We start from the raw sequence: 17,790 nt of genomic DNA on the forward strand, positions 1-17,790 counted from the left end.
CATTTGATCAGTTTTGAATAGATTCGAAGATAAAACTGTAAAATTGTAAACTGTAAGTGCATTTTTAACCTGTAATTAGTTTTCAATAAATTCGAAGATAATACTGTTTAAAATCGTAAAAACAATGCTCATTTATAATAAAATGATAAGTTTTCAATAGATTTGAAGGTAAAATTGTTTGAATTTGTAGAAGGAAAGTTTGTTTGTAATTATGTTGTCAGTTTTCAATGGATTCGAAGATAAAATTGTTTGATATCATAAAAAGAAAATGCATCGTCATCAGTTTTCAATGGATTCAAATATAAAAATATCTCAAATTGTGGGAAGATCATTTATAAGGGTGTGAATAGTTTTCAATACTTTCGAATATGAAACTTTTACATTCAAAACAGACAGTTTATTTATAATCTTACGATTAGTTTTAAATAAATTCGAAGTTCAAACTGTTTTAAATTAGAAAGGAAACTTCATGTGTTGTGATGTGATCAGTTTCCAAAAGATTTGAAAATAAAACTATATTAAAAGTAAAAGTTCATTTTTAGTAATGAAGTTCATTTTCCAATAGATTCGGAGATAAATCTCTTATTTTTTTTTAAAAGAAAAGAAATCATGTGATCAGTTTCCAATAGATACAAGGATAAAGCTATCTAATATTGTAGAAAGAAAAGCTCGTTTATAATGATGTGAACAGTTTTCAATAGATTCGAAGATAAAGTTTTCTAAAACTGTAAAAATATAGTTCATTTATAATCATTTGATCAGTTTTGAATAGATTCGAAGATAAAACTATAAAATTGTAAAATGTAAGTGCATTTTTAACCATGTGATTAGTTTTCAATAAATTCGAAGATAAAACTGCTTATAATCGTAAAAGGAAAACTCATTCATAAGAAGATAAGTTTTCAATAGATTTGAAGATAAAACTGCTTAAAATTGCGAAAAAACTAATTTCTAATTATTTGATTAGTTTTCAATAGGTTCGAAGATAAAACAGGTTTGAAGTTGTAAAGGGATAGTTAACCATTACCATGTGATCAATTATCTATCTATCTATCTATCTATCTATCTATCTATCTACATACATACATATATATATATATATATCGGGTGTTGCAAAATAAGTGTTACAACTCTTCAGAGAGGTGACTCCTGCTACTGAGACAAGAAAAAAAGTTCTCTTGAATTTTCGGCTATCGGACATCGTTTCAGATCTACAAGGTGCCGAAAGCGTGCGAAAATGACTTTCGGACGCCAATAGTTCGGAAACTCCAACATAAAGAGGGCGGGTAAAAAATTCACTGAAGAAGTCATACCTGCTCTATTGAATTTTGTATGTTTCACAATCCTACCATGCACGCGCAAGGGATTCCCCAAAGGAACGTAGGGAGTCCCGGATAATCTACCAAATGAAACTTGGTCTAAATGGATATGAACTGATAGGGTTTCTACCAGGTAACAATAATTCGTTTGTATTAAGTCGATATCTGGAACAAATACAAAATGGCGGGCACATTCATGTTCGTTGTGTGTGGTTGCATAATCGCCAGGTACGGATGCTGGCCAACAGTGACGTTCTGAGTATTAATTGTAGCGAATTTGTACTCAAATGCTCTACAAAGACATCTGGAGTGTCGGTAGAGCATAACAGATGAAGCAGGGTGATTCACATGTGTGGAAACACTTAACGAAAAATGCCCAGAAATGCACTTATACTCAGTAAACGTGAGTTCAAAGCGTCGGAAATGTAAGGATTAGTGTCAAGAACATGAAAGCCATTGCCAACTCACCAATAATATTCCTTCAAACCGATGCAATATGATGTGCACGGTTGCATACCGATAAGGATGCAACAACTGAGGCCAAGTTGAAATTGTGCAATTGGACTCACTAAGAAACTGGGTAAACTAAAGGAATGTCACTAGTGGGATCGCATGATCGATATTGAAATATGGCCAATGTGTGTGTTGATATCAACATATAGCTAATGGACAAATGTCAACATGTCGCACTACTGCTGGGACACCGTCTCACGTGCGAAAACTAGAAAAATAACGTTGTACATTCTGCTATTACATCTAGTGCACAGTTTGGTAAAACGTAAATAGAACACGATTGTATCAAGTCCCTCTTTGTTTGGGACATTGTCCCACAGTCGACACATATGAAAAGAAATCTCTTAATGCATGGTTCAAATTCTGATAGAGCGTGAAAATAACAAACTTGTATCATGTCCCACGTCTTCTGGGACATATAACGTACTCGAAATATAGGAAAATACCTCCAGAAATTCGTATCTTACACACAGTGCACATGCCAAGACAAAGACGAAACTGAACCCTTTTGCCACATTTAAAACTACAGCTGGAATACCATACAAATAGAAAATAAAACGACATGAGAAATAGGAAGAAACGTCTTAAAGCTCTGATTGTTTACTATTGTGCAGTAGGAGTAACAAAATGAAACACACAAGAATGTCAGGAGGCTGTACAAGGGTGCTAGCCAAACAAAGTGGGTACTCCTCAAAGAAATGAATACAGAGAAAGTGAGGCCCGTTCGAACCTCATGGCTAGAGCATTCGCTTTTGCTCGCGTGGTCGCAGTTTCCAATCCTACTGGGAACCCACGGCTTCAGATTCAATACCCGAGTAGTTATTTTCCTATTTTTCGCATATGGGACGGTGTCCCAGCAGTAGTGGGACATGTTGACATTTGTCCATTAGCTACATGTTGATATCAACACATACATTGGCCATATTTCAATATCGATCATGCGATCCCACTAGTGACATTCCTTTAGTTTACCTAGTTTCTTAGTGAGTCCAATTGCACAATTTCAACTTGGCCTCAGTTGTTGCATCCTTATTTGTATGCAACCGTGCACATCATATTGCATCGGTTTGAAGGAATATTATTGGTGAGTTGGCAATGGCTTTCATGTTCTTGACGCTAATCCTTACATTTCCGACGCTTTGAACTCACGTTTACTGAGTATAAGTGCATTTCTGGGCATTTTTCGTTAAGTGTTTCCCACTTTGTTTGGCTAGCACCCTTGTACAGCCTCCTGACATTCTTGTGTGTTTCATTTTGTTACTCCTACTGCACAATAGTAAACAATCAGAGCTTTAAGACGTTTCTTCCTATTTCTCATGTCGTTTTATTTTGTATTTGTATGGTATTCCAGCTGTAGTTTTAAATGTGGCAAAAGGGTTCAATTTCGTCTTTGTCTTGGCATGTGCACTGTGTGTAAGATACGAATTTCTGGAGGTATTTTCCTATATTTCGAGTACGTTATATGTCCCAGAAGACGTGGGACATGATACAAGTTTGTTATTTTCACGCTCTATCAGAATTTGAACCATGCATTAAGAGATTTCTTTTCATATGTGTCGACTGTGGGACAATGTCCCAAACAAAGAGGGACTTGATGCAATCGTGTTCTATTTACGTTTTACCAAACTGTGCACTAGATGTAATAGCAGAATGTACAACGTTATTTTTCTAGTTTTCGCACGTGAGACGGTGTCCCAGCAGTAGTGCGACATGTTGACATTTGTCCATTAGCTATATGTTGATATCAACACACACATTGGCCATATTTCAATATCGATCATGCGATCCCACTAGTGACATTCCTTTAGTTTACCCAGTTTCTTAGTGAGTCCAATTGCACAATTTCAACTTGGCCTCAGTTGTTGCATCCTTATCGGTATGCAACCGTGCACATCATATTGCATCGGTTTGAAGGAATATTATTGGTGAGTTGGCAATGGCTTTCATGTTCTTGACGCTAATCCTTACATTTCCGACGCTTTGAACTCACGTTTACTGAGTATAAGTGCATTTCTGGGCATTTTTCGTTAAGTGTTTCCACACATGTGAATCACCCTGCTTCATCTGTTATGCTCTACCGACACTCCAGATGTCTTTGTAGAGCATTTGAGTACAAATTCGCTACAATTAATACTCAGAACGTCACTGTTGGCCAGCATCCGTACCTGGCGATTATGCAACCACACACAACGAACATGAATGTGTCCGCCATTTTGTATTTGTTCCAGATATCGACTTAATACAAACGAATTATTGTTACCTGGTAGAAACCCTATCAGTTCATATCCATTTAGACCAAGTTTCATTTGGTAGATTATCCGGGACTCCCTACGTTCCTTTGGGGAATCCCTTGCGCGTGCATGGTAGGATTGTGAAACATACAAAATTCAATAGAGCAGGTATGACTTCTTCAGTGAATTTTTTACCCGCCCTCTTTATGTTGGATAGTTTCCGAACTATTGGCGTCCGAAAGTCATTTTCGCACGCTTTCGGCACCTTGTAGATCTGAAACGATGTCCGATAGCCGAAAATTCAAGAGAACTTTTTTTCTTGTCTCAGTGGCAGGAGTCACCTCCCAAGAGTTGTAACACTTATTTTGCAACACCCGATATATATATATATATATATATATATATATATATATATATATATATATATATATATATATATATATATATATATATATATATAGATATATATATAGATATATATAATAAATTTTAGATTAATACTGTTTCAAACTAAAAAGAATATCCACAGGTAATCAACTATCCATAAACTTGAAGATAAAGTTATGATAAATTCGTAATAGATTTGAAGGTAAGGTTACAAGTTGAAGTTTTTAATATGTGATCAATTTTTAAATCTTTTGAATGATTCAATTTTTTGAAATTAGCACACATAGGCTGCTGTGAAGGATATTAAAATCGTTAAATGATTTCAATGTATTTTCATTTACTTTCGATAACTATATTTTCGAACACTTACCGGTTTAATCGAATAATATTCAAACATTTATTCACTTATTGAAAATACGAGATTCTTCGAATTTTAGCAGAACTATTTTAAAATATCCGAAAGAGTCGTCTTTAATAATGAAGTTTTGGAAAACGAGAAGTGGACCTCGCAAAATTATTTAAAACCAACCACTATTAAGGCCATATCAATAAAAAATTTCGAGGGAAGTTACGTTTAAGAGAAACGACAATTCTTGGGAATCTAATGCCATTTTATCCGGTGACTTGAAATGACATTTTATCCGGTGTAAATTTGAGAATTTCCGGGGAGAGCTTCGGGCTCTCAATAACTTCTTTGGCTGTGACCTTGACCAATTTATAGCCACCATGAATTGAACCCGGGATCAATGGTAGAGCTTGTATTATCTGAGGGAGTGACAGCTTAAATTTTACAATCGAACTAACGTATACGTATAACTTTTAAAATATTCAATAATGAAAGTGATAGATATCGATAAATCTCATTGACCTGAACATAATTATATACATGAGGGCAAATCCTCATGTGGCGTTTTCAGACAATTGACAAAATGAATTTTTGTGGCACCAAAACTTAATTATCCGTGGACAATCACATTAAGTTCGATAACAATTCAACTATTAAAGTGAAACTGGTACTAAAACATACTTAATCAAGTCTTTCAATATGAGAGTAGCAATAGGACAGTAGGGCTACACAGTGTTGTTAATGCGATAAAAATAATCTAAAATTACCTTTTAAAAAATCTTAAACTTTGTGAGGGAGTTTTAACTCTTCTTGAACAAGATATGAAAAAGGAACATCTTACATATTAAGATACAGTGGCGTACACAACATGTCATAAAGGGGGAAGGTTCAAGCTCTCAAATTCATATTCTTTCAGGATTTTTGCATACATATATCAATGTAGTAAATTTTAAGAAGTTTGGTCTACCGAAACTTCTTTATATATTTACTCTGTCTGTCCGTCTGGGAGATAAACAATTTCAAAAAAATAATTGATGGATCATCATCAATTTTGGCCAGATACAAAGGGTCGAGTTCGTTAATAAGAGTGATCTATCCAGTTGATCCCAAGATATAGACCATTAAAGGCCAGCTCTTCCTGCATTATGTATACACATACAGAAAACTGCTCCTTTACAGTATGAAACGTGACTGTATCTAAACATCAGCTTGGTTGCATACTATTCAGTAACTTTCAATGTGACCAAACTCCTTCACGTTGTATACACGTGACATTGCTAATTGTTATTTTACATATCTTACTGAAGGGAGGTTAAAACATGAAATACCTCCTTTGCGTGCGCCAGTGTTAAAGATATGTATTCGAAAATCGTAATGCAATATGTCCTTGAAGGATTGAACCCCCTTGATGCAATTGTGTGTATGCAACTGGAGAATGTATATATTTCTTGTAATAAATCATTAGAGATCGATAATAAGCCAGATGTTGATGAAGAATGGGAAAATCATCAGCACATTGCTGCATACATTACTTGCTCATTTTACGTAACAGCAAGTTAAAAGGAGAACTTTGTCAGTTATTAAAATCTAACCTAGTGCTTTTAACGAGCGATGACGTTGCACTCATCTTCCATTTTGAGGAAGAATGAACCAACAAAAATTTGGACAACGACTGCTTTTGTAGCTCGTTTCATGTTTCTCATGATGAGAACCACTGTGCAAAATAGTCGTGCTCGCTTCTCGAATATGTGTAAAGTGTGTGTGTGTGTGTGTGTGTCTATATATGTGTGAGTACAGTTCCAATCTAGTCTTCTTTTTCTGCCCTTCACCCCCTTCCAATCTGTGCAGCAGCCCGCAGAGGTCTCTGTGAATAGCCGAAAGCCAAGCTAGGTCGCGTGGCGCGTCTGCGTGTACAATGGGATTAATGAGGAACTCAATGCATCAACTACCTAACTCACAGGTCAAAGTATTAACATTTCATAATGTCGAAAAAAAAAACTTGAAAATCTTGTTTCCATGCTCATACTAGTAATACAGCGCAATAAGCGTACCTAAACCTGTTTAAGTAAAACTTTCATGCAGTCTTCTCTACGTATGAAGACTGTAGTTTAAGGAACACAAAAATTCATCGCCTCTGAAACACATTCTCGCCAGTTTATTCTTTGTTGTGCCTACCCAATCCAGCCTGAATTGTTATCTACCCTTCCAAGAACTTGCTATACATGATATATCCTTCTACCTTTATTTTGCCGTGGGGCCGCGGTGGCTCAATGGTAGAACGTTCACCTCTGGTGGCCGGGGTCCTTGGTTCGATTCCAGTTCGTGCCAAATAAATTTGTAGGACAAATACCGTGTACATGGGTTTTCTTGGGGTTCTTCCGTTTCCTCTCACTTTCTTCACTCCACAATTTCATTAATTTCTCATCATCACCCTCCTTTAGCAAAGCCGACATAACCATGGGACGTAAAACTTAAAAAGATTTCATTTTTTTTATTTTGCACTACACAAAGGACTTTTTACTTCCTTTCCAAGCAGAATCTTATACACCCGCATATTTCGTACGTGACCGCGTGTTTCGTCAATTTTAGACATCTTATTGATATTTCATTATCCCATTTAATATTCAGCAACGAATGTGCACTATATTACGAATGAAGTTCTGCATTGATAAACTTTGTTTTTTTCTTCTTTGTAATTTCTGTTTATATTAGTCGCGGCGATGAAACTTTTTCTATACAGTACAAAGTGTTTGATAAAAAATTCTGCATTTTTTCATTACTTTCTTTTAACCATAAGTGAATTTTATTGAAGCACAAGTGTCGAAAGTTTTATCGACATTTAGCGTAATTTTGAACATCATTTATAGCTCTATAGACATCAAACCTATAATTAACATCAGTCCACACATGGATGAACGTGCCTATACCAAAAGGTTGTTCAAAATGTCGGGGAGGGGTCATTGTACAAACTGCATCAATGAAACCAACTGAAAGGGGACGCTTGAAAATTTTTGTTAAAACATTTAAGTAAGTTAGCAGCTGAAATGTACGAGTTGACTATACTTGGATCAATAAGAAAACGACTTGACTTTTGGAGGAACACGTGTTACCGTGGTGTCACCAGTGGCGAATCTATATATATCTATGATAGTCTGGGTTCTAGCTGACCTCTCCTCCAGTTTTTACCTTCTAGAGCCGCCACTGGATGCCACGTCGTGAGTATTCCTCACATGACGCCCACTGTGCTCTTTTCAGTGTTTACAAGAAACCTTCATTTTTTTTTTTTGATTGACCCCCTCTCTCGGTGACTTAGCATATAACCACATGGCTTTGAACAGTCAATTCACTTCTAATTTTGCTACATGTATAGTAATGACTTTCCAGATTGCAGGAAAAATTCGTGTTTTATTAATAATTAATTTTAGGAAACATGTATTATTGTAACTACACAGTGCATTTACATAACGTTCAACAGGTTTTGGTCCATTCATTTTCCTTCCCTAATTCTTGATCTAGTAACAATTAGTTTTTTTTTACGCAATTTTGACTTAAATTCTGCTCCCCCCCCCCCCAATTTGATGACTAGAAACCAAATATTTGCAAGAAAAATATTTAACATGCGTATTAGGAAAGTTTGGTCAAGATCAGATGAGTTTTGCAGATCGCGTACAATATAAATATACTGTCCTTGTGATTTTTATTTATTTATTTATTTATTCATTTTTTAAATAAAAAAAAACAAATGCTGGACGTTGACGTTGATTACTTTTATAGTTGTGGTTATTTATTTATTAATTTTTGGCGCAACCGTTGAATTTTTCTTTATGTATATATGTTACATTACGTGTATAAATTTTAAAAAAATCACACACATACACTACTGCCATGTAGGCAGTGGCATATACAAACTTTCATTAAGGATGTTTGAAGCTTCCAAGCTCATGTCATTTCAGGAGAAACGTGAATTTTGTATAGATACGTGTATCTTTAATATGATAAATGTTTATTGTTTTCCATAATATCTTGTTCAACGAAGGGGGGTGTTTAAAACACGAAATCCCCGCCTTTGCGCACTTTGTATGATTTTAACTGTTAGCTTGCAAACTCCATGTTAATTATTTAATTTGTTTCTAATTTTCTAAATTATTTTAAAACTAAGAAAAGAAATGTGTCTTTCATGCAGTTTTTCCACTGATGAGCGACAATTGTGTTCGCGGACAATTTCAAACGTGTTTGTGCCCGAGCTGTTTCGAACAATGAACGTCATACCGCCGACTCCCTAATCGCCGAGCTGTTCAGATTTCAGATTTCACCGGTTGGGTCTCCCTCTTTTCATTCGCTCAGCTGTTCGCTTGTGCCTGTCACCACAAAAGATTATGAAATAGGTACAGCTGATCTTATAAGCAGTTAAAGAAAGAGGGAAAGTAATTGTGTGACATAGGGGAGCAAGCGATGGGACAACAGCAGCCCCCCATTTGTTGTTCTAGTACCTGTGAACTCCTCACCCCCCATTCTTACATTTTATTCCCCCTCTTCTTTGGAGGTGACAATACGCCTTGTCCAGGTTCGCTTAGGCGTGCGTGTGTCGTCATAAGTATTGTATTCAGCCCTTTTCAAATTACTTCTACTTTCCCCCCAACTTTTTCCTTCCCTTTTTTGTCTATGAGCTTAAATGGTGAATAGTCTTATCGAATGCTTGACGCGTGTACATTCATCTCAGCTTAAATCGTGGCTGACTCACATTTACCGTATGTCACCCGTACCTTATGTATATCTACGGGGACAAAAATACCTGATGATGACTTTGTGGTCCTCAGATCTTTTCTAAACGTATAGGGAACATCTGTACAAGGGAAGAATTGGATCTGCGTGGCATGTGCTCAATTGAGCAATAAATATTAAAGGCTTGTTTTCACTCTACAACTCACAAAACGTTCAATATTTTCCATGTCAACAAAGTCTTATTTTTTGATACACTGCCAAATAAATAAATAAATACATAAACTACTCACTCAAAAACAAAAAAAATATCAATCTAACTTTGAGTAGATTCGATTCAAGTATTTACTGAGCGAGACTCAAATTTGAGCTTTTCTCTCCACTGGAATGATGATACGCTGTTGCCGATTTCTACAAAGAGAAAGCCCGTAGCGTTGAAGAACAGCAGAAAACTCTGTGAATACATCAAGTAACACACACACACACACACACACACACACACACATATATATATATATATATATATATATATATATATATATATATATATATATATATATATATATATATATATATATATATATATATATATATTATTGTGATGAATTGAATAAGTGCTTACAGAATAACTTTCCTATTTGTAGTATAAAAGCACTTTCTGTAAATGCTATTGATTTAAACAAATCCAATATCTATAGAAGCATAAATTTACCGATAATAGTATTCGCATAGTGTATGTACTAGTATACACAAAATTGCGAATTCATTAGAGCAAATTTGCTATTTTTAAATACTATCTCTAGAATTGATAATATCTGCTCGGTAATCAAACTTGTCATAGCCAACAAAGCATATCCACTGCCATAGCTTAAAGTCACACTGTAATATTTGTCGAAAAATATCAATGTATCACTGTCAGATGTTCTGTCGAATAATCGCTGTTAAATTTCCGTTAATGCAGAGTAACATAAAGAAAAACAATACTTACTATCAAAATATCGAACAATAGTAATACTATAATACTAATATCCTTATATCATTACTTGTACTGAATTTATTTCTAGTATTAAGTTGAATTGTAATTTGACAATTATACCATCAGAGTTAGTTTGCCAGCTTTTCGCTGCAAATTTACTAATGAGCCGTTCAGTGCGTGTAGTTACGGCGACCAGGCAGATTTACGCTTTGGTAGTAGCTAGCTACTAGCTGTAGTAGACTTTGGTAGTAGGAAAACTATAGCTTTAACGAAACCTAGAAGGAAATAATCGTATGATTTTAGATTTGAAAAACGGAACAACAGAGAAAGATTGTTGTCGTCACCTATAGAATAGCCGGACAGTCCAGCGTTATTTAAGAACACAATTGAAAAATCCAATTGTAAAACCTATTAACTTCATTTAACAGTTAATAGGTTTCATAATTTAACATTTATCTAACGAATGTTTATACAGTACAAATTTAGTTACTGTACAATGTGTGTTACAAATTTTAGTTGAATTGGCTTAAAGTCAAACCGTGTCTAGGTTTTGGAGGATTGAAATATAAATTGTCTTCAAATTGTAACACAACTAAGTATGACAACTTGTAAGTTATCAGTTGACAAGCTAGAAATTTGCAATGTTGACAGTACATAGGATTTGTAACGTAAGGATTTTTGAAAATTAATGTATTGAGTGCAGAAGAGATTAATAATTTTCGTCTTCTGATAAAAGGACAGTTACTTATACAGTACTGTGTTGCATATATATCAGAAAATTCTTTAAGATGATAAAAAACCTTAATAACATATGGAGCGCTCATTTCTGATGCGATGAGTCCCTTATTCAATATCAGACCATGTGAGGGATTTCGTAGAAGGGATTGCAATTATTATAATAAGATGTTATCATCTGGGAATTCCTTAATATTAATGACAAAAAGCGGACACCGTGGTCTAATGGTTGCCCTCCCCGCTGGTCGAGTGGCTAGCATGTCCGCCTTTGGTGTATGGGGTCCCGGGTCCCGACTCCCGGTGGGAGAGCCTTTAGAATTTTAACTGTCCTCGATGTTTCTGTGTTCGTGTACCTGTCGTTCTAGGTTATTGGAAAAGCGAGTTAAACGAGTAAAATTAAGTAGAAACCTAGTAATAAGTAGTTAAACAAGATAATAAGGCGCGTTCGGTGAATCAGTTAACTTTTTTTTTTTAAGTGGTTAGAGCATTGGACTCACTCTCGCGTGGTCCCGGGTTCGATTCCTGGTCAGTGCTTCCCAATTTTTGGCGTCCACCCAGCGTTGTGAGGCAAACTGAGAAGTCATGTGAATAAAAGACATAACGGACACTGGGTCTAGAAAGTTCCTAATACGCCTGTTGGAAACATGGCGGCGCAGCGAGCTGACCATATGTTCGTCGCTAGCTTGGACGTAGTTTAACTGGTCGTTAACAGATGGCGTTGGTGCGGCTCAAAAAGGGTTGTTACTGCAAGTGTGTGTTTTTTTTGTTTGTTTTTTTTTAATGATGAAATTTGGCATTTAAACTTTCGATTTAAAATAATCAAACACATGTTTCAACATTTCTTGTACCCTACTTGGTCTAGAAGAGAAAACAAAGATTCGCGGTGGTTCACAAGGGTGCCATTACTCGGTACTCCAATACCGTGTGAGATTTCGAGTTTAGAGGAATTGTGTATGAAAGACGAAGAAGGAGGAATGTAAAACGTGCGGACATTTATTTATGATATCCTTCTTTTCTTTTATGAATGCGCTATATGTATATTTCATACATACAGTGTACAAAAACTGTATATGTTTCGTCGTAGAAAAAAGATACTACTACATTCGATTTAAAAAAAAAAAAAAACTATTTTAAATCTCTTTACAGTACTGCAATCTGTTGGAAGAACTTTCACTTATTTCCTGTGGATCATCGTGGTGCTGAAAATTATAATTTTCAAGGTTGGAAGTTTTCTGCGTTTTGTTTTGAATTTCCGAGGCACGGCTGGGATGTTCCGAATTTATTTGTGGTCTATTAAGAAGTTAAACTCTGAATATTGTGGTAGGGGTGAATGGGAGGGAATTAAGTTTTTCAGAGGAAGAGTAGTATTGAGGAGTGGGGAGACGGGAGAGGGAGAGTTATTTCGGATAAGGAAGGAAGAACTGGTAAGTCGGTAGCAACCACATTTTTTTTTTTTATTTACTGGTTGGAATTAAAACTTTTTAATTAGTAGTTGGTACCAAATGATTCGAGCTTTGTCGTCTTTTCAAGTTAATGCTAATTAGCCTTAACAAAACTTGGCCGCCGCCAGATTTCAGAACATCCCTTCTTTTCCCGCCTGAGTTCCCAGAAGCCAATTCTTCTCCCACCAACGACCTCCCAAACTTTACTTTACACACTCTGTCATTAGAAGTTAGGTGTATTCGTGTGTGTGTGTATTTTCTTTGAATGAATACACCTTCTTTCTTTCTTTCTTTCTTTCTTTTTTTTTTTTTTTAAAAAAGCAAAACTGTACCTAGGTATATATTAACGATTCGGAAAACAGAAACCTAGGTATCGGAAAACAGAAACAGTTCATTCATATATCAAGTGCTGAAGAATCTAAGAATTTTCGACTACTTCTAACCAAAGAATAGTGGTTTATAAAGTATTGTATATCAGAAACTTCTAGAAGATGTTGGAGAAAGAGGAATCTGCAGTCTCATTGTTAGAGCGTTAAGTTCACATCCGCATGGTACCGAGTTCGATTTCCGGTCGGTACATCCCAATTTTCGGGATCCATCCAGCGTTGTGGGATAAAACTGAGGAGTCGCTTGAATAAAAGAAATGGCGGCCACTAGATCCAGAAATATCCTGTTACGTTTGTTAGAGCTAGGGCGATGCAAAGCGATGTCTACTTGTTCGTCGCTCAACTAGACGTAGTTCCGCCGGTCGCTAAAAGATGGCGTTAGAGTGACTCGGGTCCTCAATGAGCTGCCATGCCAATGGTTATACTGGATGATGTTAAAACACTTTAGTAACACAGCAGCGCTCACCTCTGGTGCGAGCAGTCCCTGGTTCGATTCCAGGTTGTATGTTTGCTGGTGGACAATGTCGTGTCCGTGGATTTTTCCAGATTCTCCCATTCTCTTCCACATTCTACTAATTCATTTATAATTATTCACTTTCATTAATCATCTGCCTCCCTTAGCCTAAAGAACATAATCGTAGGACGTAAAATTAATTAAATAAGTGAATGTAAATCTAAAATCTGATCAAAGCCAACACTTATATTTTCAAAGATTACTACAGCTTCGGCAACATACGAGTATCATTGCCTTAATCAGACAGGAATAGTCCCAAAGCTGGATGAACAGTATTCAAATTAGATAGAGGTGTTTCAAAACAACACGGACATTTGGGAGGTGATTCCTGATACCAAGACAAGACAAAAAGTATAGACCAACCTGGGTGCACAAATACTTCCATTCGGAGTTATAGGCTGCCAAAAACGTGAAAAAAATGAACTTTAAAGGTCCATAGCTCCAAAACTATGGGACCTACCGTAGTCGAGTCAAGACTTCACTTAGGAACTAGTATGTGCCCTACCCAAATATCCATGTTTCAGAATTTTGCGGTGTTTCCGCAACAATTTTTATAGAGGTAGCTTGTGAGTACTTCAAATTATATGCCCATAGCCAAATTCCCTCTATAAAAATCGTTGGGTGAGTACCTTAGGTTTCTGAAACCTGTATTTTTAGATACAGGTGAAGTCTTGACCCCACTACGATAGGTCCTATAGTTTTGGAACTATGGACCTTTAAAGTTCATTTTTTCATGTTTTCGACAGCCTATAGCTCCGAAAGGAAGCATTTGTGCACCTCAGGTTGGTCTATACTTTTTGTCTTATCTTGGTGTCAGGAATCGCCTCCCAAACGTTATAGGTGTTGTTTTGAAACACCCTGTATATAGAAACAACAACAGAACGCATTCCAGCAAATAAATACTTTTGCCTTTAATTCTGCAAGTATGGCCATCCCCTCTTCCAGTGGCATACGCATTGGAGCATTTCGGGGTTTTGTCCCCCTTCCTTTGAGCAAGATATTATAGAGAAATAAACATTTACTCTAATAAGATATATCTTTCTGTTTTACGTCCCACGATTATGCCGGTTAGGCTAAAGAAGACAGTGATGATGAGGAATGAATAAAATGGTGAAATGAAGAAAATGAGAGGAAACGGGAGAACCCCGAGAAAACCCACGAACACGGTGTTTTGTAATAAGATATATGTTTCTATTCCTACAAAAATCACGCTTTCCCTGAATGGATAAGAGTTTGAATGAATGAAATCCCCTTGATACAATTCTGCGTAAGCCACTATCTTCCTTGTTCCATGATGCTTCCATCTTAACTTTCATGTCATGTTCACTCCCAAAGTATTATTATTATTATTATTATTATTAGTAGTAGTAGTAGTAGTAGTAGTAGTATTAATAATAGTGGTGGTGGTGGTGTATCTCGGTTTAAACGGTTGCAAATTAATAATATGACAGCTGTCACTGACAAGTGCAGATGGACAAGTTATTCTTAAAAGAACTTCCTAACCATATAAAAGGTGTCTAGAACTACTGATTTTTGTAGGTTTGTTTGGTATTTTGCGTCCATCTGCTTCAATTATATTACAGTACTTAGGGACAAGAGCTGTAGTTAAGATAATGATTTGTCTTACTGTAACTTTCTGACATTTTCACATCCTTTTTTATTATTATTGGAGTCGCCGTGGCTCCCTGGGAGAGCGTTTACCTCTGTTGCGGAGGGTCACTGTTTCGATCCCAACTCGCGCCAATTGAGCTTTGTGTTAGACAAACACCGTGTGCACGGATTTTTATCGGGTTTCCTACTACTTTCTTCATTCCGCCATTTCATTCATTTCGTATCATCACTGTTTCCTTTAGCCCACAGGGCATAACTATGGGTTATAAAGTATTATTATTATTATTATTATTATTATTATTATTATTATTATTATTATTATTATTATTATTATTATTATTATTATTATTATTACAGTGATATTTCGCAGTTCAAACATTTTAACTTAAAAACGTTCCAGAGTTCAAACGCTAAAATTTGGGTCTGACTTCGAAGTTCGAACAAAGAACAACAAATAGCAGCAGTGATTAGTATTAGAACTTAGTGCTAAAAATTTTTAAAGTGAAGACTTTACAGAAAATGGACTTTATTATGTTGGCTTTATATATAATTTTGTGCCATTCACAACTACAACTTGTACTATTTTAAAAATATTTTTTAAAAATAAAACCCGCCAGCATCAAGCTTCAGAAAGATTCTTCTTCGCAAAAGAAAGATGATATACACCAATGCCCTCCACTGAAGCTAAGGAGCAGAAAGGAGATATTTAACAACAGAAGCCTAACTTTTGTCTCTGTGATTGTTATACATACAGCTACAGAACTCTACTTGTCTTTAAAGAATGCTACAATTAAAATAATTGTTCAATAATAAAATTAGAAACATTCTAATCTTTATTATAATTCGGGTAACAATTATTCGAATAAAGATCAATCATTCGAACAATTATTTGGATAACGATTAATCATTCGAACAATTATTTGGATAACGATTAATGATTCCAACAATCATTCAGATAACGAATAATCATTCGAGCAATTACTTGGATAACGATTAATCATTCGAACAATCATTCAGATAACGAGTAATTTGAACAATTACTTAGATAACGATTAATCATTCGAACAATCATTCAGATAACGAATAATCATTCGAACAATCAATCATATAATGAATAATCATTCGAACAATTATTGGGATAACGATTAATCATTAGACTATTTGAAAACGAATCTAAGAATATCAGAAATTTCTTTTCGAACAACGAATATTTGGATGATTTTAACAGCACTTTTAGCAGTAAAGAGTGAATTTTTAGTTACCATCTTCAGAGGCCAAGATTAGTAAATGTAAGGAAATTAGTTGCTCTTTCAGTCTTGCACAAAAGCCATGGTGATTGGAACGAAGCGGTCGGTGTCAAATATAGAAGTAAGAGAGAGAAAATAGAACAACTATCTAGTTTTCGATACCTGGGTAGTATTATTAGTGCTTATATGAAGTGTGAAGGTGAAATAAAAACGAGGATAGGAATAGCGAAATAAGCCTTTAGGAAAAAGAAAATACTATTTTGTGAGACCTTGAATAAAGAGTTGAGAAAAAGACTCATAAAATCCTTCGTGAGGAGCATTGTACTATATGGGTCAGAAACATAAACACTAGGCAAAAATGATGAAACACCACTGCAAGCTTTCGAAATGTGAGTATGGAGAAGAATGGAGAGAATCAGCTGGATCGAGTGGAAAACGAATAAAAGGGTGTTAGAAATGGTAGGGAAGAAAATAACAACTTTAGATATTATTAAGAAGAGGAAGAGAAGCTGTTTGTAAGATTGGCTAAGAAGGAACTGTATAATGAAGGACGTGCTAGAGAGTATGGTGGCAGGTAAGAGAGGGCGGGGGGCGACAGAGACTGCAATTAAATGGACGATATCAAAACAGAGAAATCGTACGTGAAGACGAAGAGATTAGCAGAAGACTGTGGAGCATGGAAGCTTCTCAGCTCGGCATATGGCCTGCCAATAATGGCAGAATACATATGATGATGATTTAGTCTTGCAACTTTTTACATTTGGCATTCCATATTGAAACATTTTTTGTTTTAAATTTATGTGTGTGTGTGTGTGTGATATTCATAAGATATTATAGATTGGAGAAAATAATGTGAAGATGTGTGTGCATGTACCGGTGTGTGTACACATACATGCGATATCTTTTTGATCAGTTCCCAAACCAAACCAAACCATAGAAACTCATTGCTAGATGATCTGAATATTCGCAAATAGTTTTGTGAGGTATAAAAGCAAAAGAAATCGTTGATAGCATTAATGTCAACACGAATGTGGTAACACGTCCGCACTAAATCAAATTATCACAGTACTGGAAATAATAGCATTTGATTTTTCTGAATCTCTCTCTCTCTTTTTTGTATTCTCATTCTGTGCCATTTTGTTCATGTCTCTCTACCTCTGTGTTTGTGTGTTTTTTAAACATACTTTTTGTGCTCTTTTTATTCTGTTGTTGTTTGCTCTTGTCTCTGATCTGCCTAGGCCTCAGTGTAATTTTGAGGTTGTGTTTGTTGTATCAAAAAGGGAGCGAGCGAAAAGGGGAGAGAAAGAATCAAGTATTGAGCAAACTGATATTTGAATAACAGTTACATATTCCGGGCATAGTTG

This window comes from Thermobia domestica, chromosome 2, assembly GCF_964235325.1.
Source record: "Thermobia domestica chromosome 2, izTheDome1.hap1.1, whole genome shotgun sequence".
Taxonomy (NCBI): Eukaryota; Metazoa; Arthropoda; class Insecta; order Zygentoma; family Lepismatidae; genus Thermobia; species Thermobia domestica.